We start from the raw sequence: 14,157 nt of genomic DNA, 5'->3' as shown, positions 1-14,157 counted from the left end.
TGTTTTATCCCAGAATTACACCTGTATTTCTCCTAATTATGACTTTATATTTCAAAATCTGACTTTCTCACAATTGCGTCTTTTTTCTCATAATCTAATAAAATGCATTCCTTTCACATCAGCAGAATCTCAGAATTAAATCTAACATTTATCACACTTCTCATAATTCTAAAGTTTATTTCTTATAATTATGAATTTGTCTCATAACTTCATGTCTCGTAATTTGTTTCTCATAATTGTGACTTACATCTCAATATCTAAAAAATATGACTTTATATCTTGCAATTGCAACTTTATTTCTTGTAACTGTGACTTTATATCTCACAAGGTGAGTTCATATTTCACAATATGCTGTTATTTCTCATTTTAAACTTTATTTAATTATTACATGCTTTATTTTTTTTATTCTGAGGGTAAAAGCAGGCTTTCTTTTGTTAAGCAGCAAAACATTGTTGCAGCCGGTCTGTCAAAAATGTTGAATATTAATTATTTTAGCCACCTCTTGCATGCTGAAAAAGACTGGATGAATTGATTGCAATTATAGGTGTGCATTTGAAATAATTTTCTGGCCACAGTCTGTACAAATTTATTCCATTTACAGGAATAAACAGACTAAGACTATCTGAAAATTGATCTTACATTAGCCAGCCAATGAGCTAAAGGCACAAAGCCAGGGGTAAAGAGCAGCCATGTAGAGGAAATGGAGATGCTGTTATTTCACTGAAGATGCCATAATTATGATGCCACAGTGGCTTCCTCTCCTTCCTCACACAGCTGTGACAGTTCCACCCTCAGCACTTGAGCTAGACACCAAAGACGCTTTGTCTCTCCGTCAGATTCCTGGAAGTAAAGGCTTTAATCGCATTACACAGATAGACCCAATTTGTGGGAAAGGCCGTACTCTGATAAAGATCTTAGCATCAAGAATTGTTTGCAGTTGGTGTCAGTAGAGCGAGACTCTTGACAGTGTTTTTTTTTTTTTTCTTTTTTTTTCTGGTGGGAAATGGAAATATGGCGATTCCTGGGTAAGTTGGCACCTGGACGGCGAGGTGCGACTCTGGCTCTGTTATTGTGCGTGTGGGACACAAGCTACTTTACAAGCTCTTCCCACAGGCACAGCATAAAGACAGGGTCCTGTTTTTGGAAATACAACCATGTCCTTAGGACTCAAGTGGCTCAAAACGCTGTCCCTCCCTCTCTATTTCCGCTGGATTATGTGGCCTTGACTGCCAGGTTTGACTGTAGTGGGCCACTTTAGTCCTGCACTTCAATATTAATGCATCAGGAGGATTTCGGAGGGGTCTGTTATTATCTCCCGCGCATGTCTGTCTCTAGCAGAGTGACCGTTAAAGGGACAGGCGCCACAGAGCAAACAGGCGCGTGTTCTCTATGATGTGGGCCAGCCAGCAGAGCCCAGAGAAACACTGCGGGGTGACTGATTGATATTCTTGGCCCCCAGGATCGTCCCCCGTGGCCTGTATTCACTCTTAATTATAGGAGTGGTTGGAGGGCAGGGCACTCTCTCTCCAGTAATAATATTATTCTATCGGGTCTAAGGGGAGAGCCGCAAAATGTCAAATTTTCTCAACTCCGTTAATGGCTTGGTGATGCACTCTGATCATGGGTAAAATCCTCCTGTGTACTTGGACATGGAGCACGGTCGAGGTCAAGTCAGCATATTGCTTTGTCTGCTTTTCTTTTGCAGTGTGTAAGTGACTCGTTTATGCGTTAACCACCATCGGTTCTTTTCAGGAAACTCTTTGTCTTGAAGAAGGGCTTTCAGCAGCAGTACAGCCTCCACGACGCTGGTGTTGGTTTAAAAACAGCTCAGTGCAGACACAGCAGAGTGGATATCAAAGGCAAGAGAATGGTATGACCGCGGCACTGTTATCCCTGCAGTGGTGAATCGGCACTTCACCCCCCTGGAAACAGCTATCCTCAGTGTTTGTGGTATAGAAATGCTAGATCCACTTTTCAGAAAGACAACAGGAAGTCTAATTTACTCTTTATGTTCCCTAAAGTGCTATTCAAGTAGGCCCAAAACTCTTTCTCTGCCTTTTAACAGCTGCCATGTTCATTTTCTTGGAAGTGTCTCTTGCTAGAAGTCTGACCATGAGTAATGAATGCAAGTAGGACTCTTGCATTAGTTCCTGGGCTCAGTGTCACCTTTGACCTAGACTGAAGTACATATTTGTGTCACTTAGATTTGCTCATTGAAAATGTCTTTGGGGTTACGGAAAAGTCTGATGAGCAACTTCCCTTCATCCATCTATCGTTCAAATAATAATAATGTCATGTAATGTCAGCTAATGAAATGTTTTTGACTAACAGTTTTGACAGCGATAAATTCTTTCTAGAATTATAGAAAGTTGTGCTTTGCAGATGCAGAACTGAATTCTCATGGAAACTCACCTATAAAGCTGTACTGAAATATTTCTGGACACCCTCATTGACTCTGAGTTCTTGCTGATGTATGGAAGGAAATATTATATAACAAATTTTCACTTGTGAGTTGTGTAATGCAGGTTTCAGGACATTTCATCATAAATCAAGACTGAAAATCAGAGTTGTGTTACGAGAATGCTGCACAGGAAGTGCTGTTTACCCCTAGCGAAAGCAGTGGGTTATTGGTTAGAGGATGCTGCTGAAAGCAGCTGGTTTCTCGCTTCAGGTCTATCAAAGACCTGCAATACCTAATATCCAGGAAGAAAAATGTCTAGCGTCACCTCAATTTGTACCAGGAAATCTTACACTATATTATTCTCCCATTATTCTCCACCCAACAATCTGGAATGACGTATTTTCAATGAAAATGTGTTGTTTTGCGTTTAATTCTAACTGGTGCCATTGCTGATTGGGTGTTAATAGCCATTGCTGTCTCAAGTCTCCGGACTCCTCAACCTTGAGTTGGTATGTTTACATATGGTGGGCTTCTATAAAAGAGTGCATGTCTTTCACAGGGTAATGGCACTGTGCAGTGGTTGTGCTGCCCGAGCCCATCAATTACACAGCCGTAAAGCTCTCATTTCAGCCCAAATAGCTGCCATTGCTGTGTCAAAGTCCCTACCAAACTGCCTGGGTACTTTTAACAACTGCCCTCCCCCTTGGCTGAAGTAAATTGGTGAAAAGGCATGTTAGAGAGAAAATGAGTGGAAACTGGACAGACGGGGGCTGGATGTATTTTACAGACTGACTCAGACACCAGCTCAGCGCCAGCTTCTTGACTTGTATAACAGTTCGGAGATTGGAACAGATAGAGTGAGCTTGACTCACGGTGCTATCATGAAGAATCTGCTCTTGTTTTTCTTTAGTAGAGGAAAGAGAGAAGAACAGAAGGACAAGTGGGCGGACTCTCCTTATGCGGCAAAAGACAGCTGAACCCAGTGACCTCGCCGTGGTCCTCGAGGAGAGGTTCTTCTTCGGCCCTCGGCCAGCGTGAAGGCTGGGATGGGGTGTTCTACAAATGGGTTCCTCGAGCCGTTCTCTCAGGGTGCTTGTTACGGTTCTGTGTTACTATCACACCCAATGTAATGTGCTCAGCTTGTGCGATATAAGTCACACTTCCCCCGTTTCAATCTCAGGGGAGGATTCTCTTGGCAGCGGATGGACTCGCGCTGATGCTGGCAGCATTCCTTCGCCGTGGCCCGCCTCTGATCTGAAAAGAGCACCGCTTGTAAAAGGGGTGACAAGGATGGTAACTGGTCCACTCATCCCCCAATGACGTAAATGTCACTTCCCCCTTTCAGTCTGGGCCTAGAAGTCAGATTGCACAGCGAATCGAAGGGCTGGAGAAGATGACACTGATTAGCTCGCTCTGGGGTGACTGTCGTGGCTTGTGCAGGATGGCCGTGGCACTCTGTGATTAATGCCCATTAAACAGCATGTGGCTCCAATTTGTTGCAGCCCAAATCCTGTCTCCCAATGCGCTGATTACAGAGCGAAAGCCCAGCTCTTCTACACCTGCTGGATTGAGGAGATGCTCATTGTGCCTCGTTCTTGGTCATGTGGTTCCGCGGACTCTTTAGATAAACAAGCAATGGAGAGAATGCACTCCCTCTGGAACTTTGCCTAATCAACAGTGTGTGATCAGGGCTTTTATAGCTCATCTAAATCACAATAAACCATGAGACTTAAATATTTTTGTTTCAGCAGTTTTGTTTAACTAGAAAACCTCTAGAGGTATTCGTCTCATGATGTTTCAAATTAGTCGTGAGCAATGAATCAGTTTCTCGCCTTTTAAGACTGGACAACTCCTAAATCATTGAATACCTAACATAATTTTCCACTGGGGTATCTGGCTGGTTCTGTTAAATGTGTCTTTTATTATCATGAAATTCTTGCAAAGCATTTAAATTGTTCTTGACATTGGAGGCGTGCTATAATGGTTGCTGTTCGCTATTTCTTTTTAGATAAAAATAGATATATAGATAAATGGATATAGAAAGATACATATCTTTCTTAGATATTTTCTATATAAATGTTTTATATGTACATTGTTTAATTGCTACTGTATTCTCCTTTTGGTCTCTAGATACTGTTTAGATGGGAAGGTCCCTTCTGGATTGACCAAACATAGACCATGACACATGTGAAAGTAGTTCTTCTGTCAGAAGATGATTGGATGGCCAACCCACTGACCAGAAGTGAACCCTTTCTCAGCCTGCTGGGAAGATCAGATATATTAGTTAAAAGCACAGAAAACCATTCTTGCCACGTTTATTTCCGATCTTGATTTTGACCTGTCATTGGAACTAATTCAAGTACAAGTCAGCCTGTGCCGTCAGGAAATCCACTTAGCCCGATTTCCCGGCTCTTGTGAGGGGTAACATGACACTGGACCCCAGCCGTCAGGGGAACACTCACCGCTCAACAATAAATGCGTGACTCTGATGTCATGACCACAACTATTAGCCAAATTCCTCACTGATCTATCAGAGGTGCTCTTTCCATTAAAACGCCCTGTCATGAAGAGACATGGGAATCAAAGGGTGGAAGGAAGCAGAGAGAAAGATGGAAGCGGGGGATTCGGTCGGGGATTGTGTGCAGCTGGGGCTGAAGGAGAACAAGAGAGCCTACTGATTTGTTTGTTTGCACTGGGAGACATGTGATGGTTTAACGGGATCCTTTCCTTTTTTCTGCCTTCTTTTTTAAGATTAAGCCGAAGGAGGGAGCTGTCACCTTTGTTGGTTGTGTCATTTGTCAAAAGTACTTTCCAGTTTCCTTCCATAAATTTTTAAGTCGCCCCATTAAATATAAGGTAATTGCATTGTCTCTATATGGTGCCTGGAGCTACAAGTCCCATTAAAGAGACACAAAGGCAGTGAGTGTTAAGAGTATTTATTAAAAAGAATGATATTAATTATGGAGGAGGAGGAGAGTGCGAGATGATGAGAACTTGTGATGCTGCGAGGGTCACGAGTGTAGATTTGTTCGCATAGTGGTCAATGTCGCTCATATCGATGACAATCCACGGATGGGGATTTGACTGGTGTTGGGTCGATCTATTCTGGGTAGTGACAGTTCCTCCTCACCCTATTATTTGTCCCCAGCTGGGCTTCATTAAACCAACTTCCTCAAGTAAAAAGAGGCTCGGGTTTGGAGAGGATGGCGTTATAGTTCATCAGGCATGCAAGAGAATGCAAAATGATACACGGGCAGAAGAGGAAATGAAAGAGAGTGGTGAGCGCAATGGAGGTGTCAGGGTGAGGCAGGTGCATCTGACAGAGTGCACATTGGTTCCCATGGTTGCGGGGCCGGTACGATGAGCGGCGAGTCAGAATGATGACAGCTCTTCTAGCCCCAGGGCCTTTCCTCCTCCGTGATACATTTAGCTTCTTAATGCCACCTCAAATGATCTTGCTAACTTTCCTGTATTACTCTGCATGAATTTTTTAGCACCCTGAATAATGTTGTGGAAGTGAGGCAACAGGAAGGCTCGTTGCCTTGACAAATTTTACTCAAAGGATGTGGACGATGACCACGTGCAATATTAGAGCCGGGTTAGTGTAAATAAGGCTAAATTCACTGAGCTGCACTCAGCTGCTTGGTTGTTGGGCAGGATGTGCCCAATAAACTGGTTGTATAAATCGTTATCTGAGATTCTGTGACTGCAGATCTCTCTAAAAATGTGCCAAAAAAAAAAAAAAAAAAAAAAAAGACAAATCTGGCAGTGTGCCTTTACATCTTAGCATGAAACACACATTAAAAATAGATGTGGAACATTCAAATAAAGAATTGTTTAAGTGTTTGGATATTACATAAGATCCATCTGAACAACTACTAGGACTTCCTCCTGGTTTATCAGGCTGCTCTATTTCATTTTTATGAGGAGTTTGTGTTCTCTCACTGAAGTAAATGGAAATGGATTAGGGTAGAAACAGCTTCATAATAATATATTTCCTGTGTCAGTTCTGTAATCCTATTCACTTTAAGACAAAGAGGCAGAAAATGGTTTGAGGATGTTGGGAAGGGGGTTGGAAATGCATTCATGGCATGACATTATGTGGCGCTTTTTCCACTGAAATAATTTTGCTGAAATTACTCAGACCATTGAAACAGTAAATATGCATTCACTTGTCACTCTTTACATTTTAATTCACACACTGTGGAGTGGCACAGAGCATAGTTTATGAGAGCTTTGACAAAATGTGCCACATGTCCTCAAGTACTTTCAAATGATAATTTCCAGGGAAAAAAGTGGAGGCATATAATTACAGGCAGTTATTTATACCCTGTACATCTCCAATTCATCGCCTGTTCATTTAGCTAACAGCTCTGTGTTGGGTCTCTATTTTGGATGTTTTTTTAAGATGAAGCAAGCACTCATCATTGTCCCCATTCCAGCACATCTCAGTGGTAAGAATAGTTTCTCTAGTGAGTTCTTGATGACCTGTTGTGGGTGAGATCCTTGGTTGTGGGTGAGCTCCTTGGTAAAGGGTTTTGAGCAAGTAGTCTAAATACTGTAGCTGAACTTCTTTCTCAAAAGCATCATAAGCCTACATAGAACATAGAAACCATTGGCAGAAACCATTTATTTAAAGACACCAAAGTCATTTCAGCAACCAAAATATACTTCCCTTCAAGTGATACGGTTGATAATAGGGCTGGACGATAAATCGATTTTATCGATTAACTCGAATGTGTAGTTTACGTCGATTTGTTTTCTTTTTAACATCCACCGACGCTCCTCTCTGAGCTCCAGTTGTTCCGAATGAGCTCAGCCCTCCCCTGCGCGTTTGCCATATATGGCTTGGCCGATAGACGATGCCATCGTCCATCGCCGATGGCTGATAGACCTCATGATGTTAAAGGCCTAACTTTACTTCGTTTTTGTACTCGAACACGCAGCCTTTCAAAGTATACTCCATTTGAAGTTGCACGCGCTCTAGAAAGCTTCAACCATGTTCAGTGTCTGCTCTATTTTTCCCAGTTAAGTCATGACTGATAACAAATATTTTTTAACTTTTTTAAACCAAAGCTGAGCTGTCTCATACCCTCTCGCTCACAAGCGCTTGTCAATGTGAGCGTCTGTTGTTGCAGTCTCAGCTATTTTGATGTCCGTCTCTTTTCAACTGTGGAACAACGGCCATGAACGTGGAAAAACTGATTACTGTTAAATAACTTCAGTGCGCATGTGCGTCCTGAGCATCCCTGCGCTCATGATCACATTTGCGATTGAAAAGTACTGCGTGCGACTATGAAAAAATATTTAGGAGCACCAGTGGACTGACCCGATCAGCATATTTGTGTTTGTGCTGAGGGAGCTTTAAAGGTATCTAATGTACTTGCGTATTTTTGCAGCGTTGAGTAATGAATCACATAACCAAAGAAGTGTAGACAGTGCACATTGAATCTCTTATTTACACAGTGTAAGGAGCTTTGCTGATTTATAATGGAGTTGTGTGAGATCGCAATGAACTAAGATGAGGGACAGCTTTTAATGATTATTAAGGGAGTTTTCAAATGTGATATTGATTTAATACAACAGTTCATTAAACAAGAAGTTAATATTAAATGACTTATATTGTCTGACAACAACACTATTGCCTTATTTTGCTCTATTTCATCAACGAAAATAGTTTCAAACGAAGTCCCAGCCAAGCCGCTGTGCATCTCCATTCAAACACAGCGGTGTTTTGTTTATGAATCAACTGCGTTTTTAAACGAATCTAGCGAGTCAATGATTCAATTACCCATTTATAAAGACAGTCATGTACTTCATTCCTGAATGAATCAGCTGTTTGAACGAATCAATTAAATTAATGATTCAGTGATAAAATCAGTGGCATACCTACCGGTAGTTTTAGTTTAATTTTTAAGTATATTTTCTGTTATTTAAATAATTTACCCCCGGTTTCACAGACAAGGCTTAAGATTAGTCCCAGACTAAAATGTAATTCTGAGTTGTTTCAACTGAAATAAACTTGCACTGATTGATCTTAAAACATATCAGTGCCTTTGTTTTGTCTCAAGATGCACACCAGTAATGTTTTTTTTCTAAGGCATGTTAATAAAAAGTACTTAAATCTCCTAGTTGAACTATGGCCTAATCCTGGTTTAGTCTAAGCCCTGTCTGTGAAACCGGGCCTTAATATTTCTACATTCAAAATTGTATATTTAAAACATTAACCTCAACATGAATTTATGAATTTAATTGCACTTATGCAACCTCTGAGCCTCATTAAACATCTGAAAATACACCTACAAGCCACTTGTGTGTTCTTCTGTGCCACCTCTGTAGTACAAATACTGATTTAATTTGATTGGTATCTTATTCTACTTGTTTTTATTCTGTTGTTTTAATTAGAAATGATAAAAAGATTATATTTTTTTATTTGATATAAAAGATAACATACTTTTAATAAAGTTAGAAAAATGCCATTACAAAGGTAAAAACTAAATTCCCTGTAATTCACTTTGAGTCAAATATCACGTCGTAATGGGAAGGTTAATTTTTGATCAGAATTTTTGATTATTGATTTTACACGCTCCTAAAAAGAAAAGTAAGCGTAGAGCCCTGATTGTATTTAAAATTGCGGGCATCGGGGATTACGCCTGGCATTGAAACTGCTTTTGAATGCACGATCGTTTTTTAGTTTCACTTTCGAGATTCGCGATCGCATGTACTGTTTATACTATGGAGCAGTACTTACCACACATTTTACAAGATCAAATGTTTGTCAGTGGTCCTGAGGATCTGCAAACCATTTGTCATCATCCCGCCAAAGCAGTCACTGATATTTAATGCTGTTGAATGTTTTGTTTGCACTTTATCAGAACTACCTCCTATCTACTGAATAGCAAGTTAAAACTTGTGTTTAAAGAAAATTTATCAAAAAGGGTCACATAATTTTATGTTAAGTTAAGTTGCGTTATGTTAAGTTACATATTCACTTTTTACTATGGCAGGACCTGCCATCTTGTCTTTTTGACAAGATCCCAGAAGGGAAAATCAAAACAAAATGAAGTTAAAACTTGTTTTGAACAACTTCTTTGTCATCGGCAGATTGATTTTAAGTAGGGGGGAAAAAATCGATTTAAATCATAAATCGGATTTTTTGTAAAAAAATCTTTTTTCTTAGGCCATATCGCCCAGCCCTAGTTGATCATTTGTTTTATTATAAAGACATAACAAACCTTCCTTATAATGGCATTGTTAAAACGTTTCGAAAGTCTGATGTCTTGATTTGGTGTGCAGCGCGATATATGTGAGCTCTGGTGAAAGATTTTTTTTTTTGTTGTTGTTGCGGGTGAGAGGAAGTGTTGCCTGTGTTTACCCTGGGTGAGCTCCACTGCAGATTGTGATGCAACCTCACAGAAATGTCTTGTTTTTCTGGGTTAGCTGAGCTTGTCTTAGTGCAGCAGAGCAGCATAATGGTGTTTGTAATATCTCCAGCCCTGGGGCACATTTTAGATTGCGAGGCTGAAGAGCACAGCTTGGCTGCAATCACTCCAATGCAGGGAGCATGAAAACACTGTGAAGCATGCTTCTCTAGATGGACTTTTGGAGAGCAGGCCTGAATAGCACTACAAAGGCCAAGCAAATTGTTTAACTAAGAACTAAGACCTTAAGGTTGTGGTCTTTGTCTGAGAGACTTCTTCTGGTAACTTTTTCTCATCACAGTATAAATGGATAGATGAGCAGTGCATGCTTATTTTACTCATTTTAAGATAACGGAATACATAGTTTTGTAGTCATGTTCCGTGGTATAATAAATGCCTTTTTTATAGCAATATTACAGCATTTTTTTCTTTCTCCATCACAGACTGCTGGCCAAGGTTCAGTCTCGTCCAGGCACAAACAATGGAGCCCTGTGGTCATCGTCTGGGTTCTTTGCTATTTTAATGTCTTGAAGGCCTTTTTTTTGCCATTTGTTGTTAAAGGCAACACATTGTGTCAGACACTATTCTGTTTATGATAAGACAACCTCGTTCTGGCAGATTACCAATCACTATAATTATGCCCAGTGTTTGATTATGGTGTATGCGGTTTTTGTAATTTATGAATTGGCAAAAGTCCAAGAAAGATGTGTAAGATGCACAATACCATCATGCAGATGTCAAATGAAGGAAAGGTTGATGTTTACTCAGTTTGAATCTGTACCGGCATGTCTCATAACATTGTGTATATTATCTCAAAGACAGACACTTCATTGCAATATGGTTTGTGCATAAACACATCAGAGGATTCATATTAATAGAGCACGATTGCTCCAAAGGGAGTGGAAATTCTAGCAGATGCTCAGTTCCAGTTTATTTATTCAATATGAAGCTAGTCTGATAGACTCTATTTAGTCTCACATTATCATTTAAACTTGTTTCCTTTCATTGTCTCTACAGTGGTCTGCATAATCTCAGCACCCTGGCCAGGGGACCTTACTTGTCACCCCACTGCCCAGCCTTCGCCTGCCTAACCTGACTACCATAGAGGAAGCAGCGTGAGGCCTTTACCCTGAGAAACAAGCAGATCTCAGACTTACAGAGAACCTTTGGGTGAGTTCACAATGTCACACCACACAAGAGCTAAAACATTATCTGGGAGGCCATGAAGGACCCATGTGTTTAATATGGAAAAAGTGCAAAAGACACATGTTCCTCGAGCTGTGCATCTGGCGGGACCGTGTGCTGAGGTTACATGCCTCACAGATGCAGTAGGAAGATAAAAGTGCATCGCTTATTATATCTCATTTACCACAGCCAATAAAACTTTTGATTAGCATGGGAGTGGAATCATATAGATGAATCAATATTTAAGAGTGCCTTTAGTAAGTTCAAAGATCACAAAGTATATTTTGGTATTGATTCTAGTTTTTAGTCCCCTACATGTAAGGCTGGAATACACTTCAGATTTTAAGGAAAAGAAAGGACGTGACGTATGGCGTCCCATCCAAGTGCAGACACACAACAGTGAGAAGTGAACAAACACACACACACACACACCATGAACACACACCCGGAGCAGTGGGCAGTCAATGTAGTGGGCAGCCCGGGGAGCAGTTGGGGGTTCGGTGCCTTGCTCAAGGGTCTCACCTCAGTCGTGGTATTGAGGAGCCGTGGAGAGAGTGCTGGACATTCACTCCCCCACCTACAATCCCTGCCGGACCTGAGACTCGAACCCGCAACCTTCGGGTTACAAGTCCGACTCTCTAACCATTAGGCCACGACTGCCTCAATTGTTTTAAAACAACAGGCACCGTTTTACAGAGAAAAACGGCACTGTACACTAAACATCTGAGGATCACACACTACCAGACTTTCAAGTCATTCCGAACATGAACTCCCACAGAGACATGCATCTCATTGCTAGGAGATGCACGACAAATGAAAGCAATATGTGTTCTAAAATTGACTCAAAATGCCAAACGTGATTGAAATCCTCCGACCGGATGGAATCATAGACTGAAGCACAAAAATCATACATGACACAATTTTCTGCAAAATCTTTCAACTTCGACTGCCCAAAAACAGCAGACTGACTTTAACTTCCAACAGCTAAAGCGTCCAGAATTTAATAGGTCCAAATAGGGCCAAAAATTTGGGCAAAAGTCATGTAGTGTATTGCAGCCTTTAGGCCCCTACAGCAGAGCAAAGATAGTCCTAGGATATGTTTGTGGATACCACAAATGCCTGTGCTTTAAAGCTTGAGCTATGAACAGTGACAGGGTTTATTTTCAATGGTGCTCAGAGTAGTGGCAGCCAAATGTCCCACTTGTGCATGCTCGCCCACCAGTGTTTAAGCTTTTAACCTCGGACAGTGACTAGAGCCATTTATTTGTTCTACTCTAGGAGGCCAGGGCAGACTTGTGGCAGATGTTTCAACTCTTCCACTTGGGATCACAACCTCCAGATGCTTTCCCTCTTGTTTTGCGTCTTCTCTTTATAGAATTTTGGCAATGGAAATCTTTCTGAGGTATACTGTTCCACTTGCTTTGGCTAGTCCTGTGCAACAACTTTTTTTGATGCACTTGCATCCAGTAAGCTGTGGAGAGACCTTAATGTGGCTGAAGGGTTGACATGTGTTAGTCTACAAGATCCAAGCTGTGTCCAAACCCCTTTTATGGTAGAGCCAAGCTAAGACCTCCTTTGAAATCACAGAACCCAAGGGGAAATGACTAACTCCTGTCAAAAACTGACCACAGGTTTTACGTTTATACATGGTTCAGTCAACCTCATGAGGTTCTAATGTTGGTGAGAGGAAGTGAAAAAAGCAAGGATATAATTTCAATAAGGCATAATGTTGTAAGTGGGGAACCAGTAAGAAAGACAATTAATCAGTGCCTCCACAGCTGCTTCCTGACATTTCTGCAAAATGTTGTGGAAAATTTAATGAAGGCTAGCTTGTAATGGTTTCAAGCTTACCCGGTGGAAAATATGACAGTCTTTCCATAGACAATTAAGACCAACATGAAACCCTGTTTTTCACTTTTTTTATTCCTGTCTTTCCTTCCATTGGGCAGTGTTCTGTGTTTAAGCCAAGGCTAAATGGAAACATGTACATTAAAACAGATACAGCTGTTGAGTCTGAAAAACCCTTAGGATTGTTGGCGCTTCACTAAGCAATCTAAGCAATGGAGTGTCAAATCGCACGTTCCCTCCCACAGTCCGCAAGGCGGGCATGTTTTTAAACACCGCCTCCAGGAATGCATTATAAATCCATCTAATCATACATGGTGCTGATGATCTTTTCCCTATTTACTTCCATGACGTTTTTCTGCATTGAACCAGTCCACAACTATGCAGCTGTTGTTTTGGGAGCGGGTTACTCGCAGAGAATGTTTTCATCTCTGCCGTTTTCAATTATTGAGCTATCCTGTAATTACGTTGCTCTGCCTCATATTGGACTGCTGGTGTGCCTCAGAGTCCCGGGCCAGATCTCTATCCCAGACCGGGGTACATTTTTCCCTCCAGGCCCCCCTTTTCTGTAGTGGCCGGTCCAGTCACTTATTTGATTGGTAACAGTATCTCGTGCTGGGGGGATGGCTTTCAGAGTGGCAGTTAAATTAGACATGACCTCATGTTGAAAGGGATTTATTCTCTCCTTAATAGCTGTTGTGTTTTCTATCAGTAGGCACTGCTTTTTGACCCGACACCCACAGCAGCACTCCATTCGTGGTACTGTCCCAATGTAGACCTTTTCTGTGACAATGAGAAAGAAGAGAAAACCGCTGCTTGACTGTAATAGGTTTACTCAGGGCTTCCCATCAGACCCCTGCAAATGGTTGGTAGTTTGTAGAAGCAGATATAAGTAGCTTTTTCAATATTAAGACCTAAACGGTAGACATAATAACTGGGCACTTTCTTAACTGCCGTTACTGTTCGTCAAGATAAATCAAAACATTCCCCATACTGAGGCAGTGTTAATCTCTTATTTAATGGCTGATGTCAAGGCCCAGTCAAATTTTAGCGCATAGCAATTTGTTGAGAGAGCAGCCCTCTGGACAGATGATGTTATTTAAATAATCACCATTGATATGATTATAATGACAAGCTAATGGATAATGTGTCCTTTCCGCTGCCGTATCTCAAAACTAATCAGAGCGAGCGAGCGTTTTCTCCCTCTTCTTTATGCCGTGATATTGTCCTTATGAAAGAATTGCCCATCATTTTCATGAATGTGAGTCTGTTGATGCTTAATTTTTCCGGTACATTCACTCTCTC

General features: G+C 41.1%; 1 protein-coding gene across 2 annotated transcripts in view; it reads left to right on the top strand.

The window, feature by feature from the left end:
* Positions 1–14,157, top strand: part of LOC306880002 (transcription factor HIVEP2-like) — a 78,340-nt gene that overhangs the window by 49,043 nt on the left and 15,140 nt on the right. For both annotated transcript variants that reach the window (XM_079433260.1, XM_079433261.1), the window contains one exon: positions 10,840–10,992. The gene's annotated coding sequence lies outside the window, so the exon portion shown is untranslated. The remainder of the gene's footprint in view (positions 1–10,839; positions 10,993–14,157) is intronic.

Source organism: Barbus barbus (assembly GCF_936440315.1).
Source record: "Barbus barbus genome assembly, chromosome: 14".
NCBI lineage: Eukaryota > Metazoa > Chordata > Actinopteri > Cypriniformes > Cyprinidae > Barbus > Barbus barbus.
This window is presented reverse-complemented; position numbering and strand designations above follow the sequence as displayed.